Source organism: Otolemur garnettii, unplaced genomic scaffold, assembly GCF_000181295.1.
Source record: "Otolemur garnettii isolate 467f Iridium unplaced genomic scaffold, OtoGar3 scaffold00178, whole genome shotgun sequence".
Lineage (NCBI taxonomy): Eukaryota > Metazoa > Chordata > Mammalia > Primates > Galagidae > Otolemur > Otolemur garnettii.
Window position 1 is genome coordinate 3,318,093 of NW_003852573.1, and position 2,224 is coordinate 3,320,316.

Sequence of the window (2,224 nt, forward strand, 5' to 3'; positions counted from 1 at the left end):
AAAAAAAAAAAAAATAGAAATAGAAAAAAACTAGCCAGGCATAGTGGTGGTTGCCTGTAGTCCCAGAGACTTGGGAGGCTGAGGCAAGAGGATTGCTTGAGCCGAAGAGTTAGAGGTTGCTGTGAGCTGTGATGCCAAGACTCTAGTCTGGGCAATAGAGTAAGACTGTCTCAAAAAAAAAAAAATCATGCGTTCATATCAATACCTATAACTCCAGTCCATCCCATAGGGTTCTTTTTTGCTTCTCCTCATTTGTATGTTCTTTCTTCCATAATAAGAACACTATCTGCCAACAATATCAATACATTTACTCATTGTTCAGTCCTATAAGACATTTAAAATAGTTTAAAGATTATGAGCCTCTTCTGAACATTCTTTTTACATCTGGGGAAATTTACACCATGTGAGTTCTTTTCCCCTATGATTAAATCTAGAAACTCCATCCCCAATCTCCTTTTAAGGTAGGGCACAAAGAAGTGACCTGGTTCTACCAATCACATTTACCCACATGAGACTATGGCTTATCACACAGCAGTAGGAGAGAATAGGATATGCACTAAACATCGTTTTTTTCTGGAGAGAATGGGCAATGGCTGAATAGTCTGGATTTAGAGTTCACTGAGTATGTTAGGTCGAGTTCTACACAGAAATGGCATTGAAGCTGGCAGAATGGGCCGTTTCAGCAAGGTCAGTGTGGAGGAAAGGCAAGTTGTACAGTCTATCTAGTATAAAGGCAACAGCATAAATTCCTTATCAGTCAAGTTCTGCAACATGGTTTTAGATATTGACCTTGGAAGCTTAGCCTCAAGCCTGGTTTTTTAGTCCTCCTAACAATTCTGTGAGCTACTCAGCATTCTGTTCTTTTCTGTTTTGGTTTTGACTCTGTCACCCAGGCTGGAGTACAATGGCCTCATTACAGCTCACTGTAATCTTGAACTCCTGGGCTCAAGTGATGCTCCTGCCTCAGCCTCCCAAATAGCTAGGGCTACAAGTATGCACCACCATGGCCAGCTAATTTCTCTTTCTTTCATTTTTTCTAAGAAAGAGTCTCACTCTGTTGCCCAAGGTACAGTGCCATGGTATCAGCCTAACACAGCAAACTCAAACTCCCAGGTTCAAGAGATGCTCCTACCTCAGCCTCCAAGTAGCTCTGACTATAGGCACCTACAACATGCCCATCTAACTTTTCTATTTTTAGGAGAGATGGGTCTCATTCTACTCAGGCTGGTCTCGAAATCCTTGTCTCAAGCAGTCCTCCTGCCTTTGTCTCCCAGAGTGCTAGGATTATAGATGTGAGCCATTGCACACTTGGCCATTGCACAGCCATCATTCTCTTAAATGCTTTTTTCCTACTTAGACAATGAGAGTCAACTTTGGTGCTTATATGAAGAATTCTGCCTCATAAATTTTTTCAATTCTAGGTAATTTTTCTATATTTGCTAAAAATTCTACATTTGCTTGTCACATTTAAATATTAATTCACCTAGATTTGAAGAAAAAAATATTTTTTCTTAAGGCTGTCTTTTAACCTATATTCCTCAGAACTTGCTTCTCAAGGTGTGGTCCTCACCTAGTAGCATCACTGAGAATTTGTTAGAAATGTAGAAGCTCGTGCCTCACTCCATTCCCACTGAATCAGAATCTCAATTTTTTTTTCTTGAGACAGAGTCTCACTATGTTGCTCTCAGTAGTGCCATGGCCTCACAGCTCACAGCAACGTCAAACTCTTGGGCTCAAGTGATCCTCTTGCCTCAGCCTCCCAAGTAGCTGGGACTGCAGGTGCCCACCACAATGCCTGGCTATTTTGTCATTGTTGTTGTTGCAGTTGTTTTAGCTGGCCTGGGCCAGGTTCAAAACCCCCAGCCTTGGTGTATGTGGCCAGCGCCCTACCTACTGAGCTATAGGTGCCATCCAAAATATCCTTTTAATGAGAACCTCAGGTAACATAAAATTTGAGAACCACTGCCCTAAAAACAGAGCCTGAAGCAAGGGTTAAGTGCTAAGGGTTTATTTGGAGAAGGGGGTGTTAACTCAGAATAGCAAGAGTAAGAGAAAAGTGAAGTGAGGAGGAAAAGCTGGGGAGCAATGCATGGTGAGGGATTGATTTCTACTCGGACCTCTGTTTACAGTGAGCTCGGAAAGTCCCTGGAGGTTGCTTGGCAGTGTGGCACTTGACTACATGGCAAGTCTTTGGACCAGCTATCTAGAGAAACTGCCTTACAGC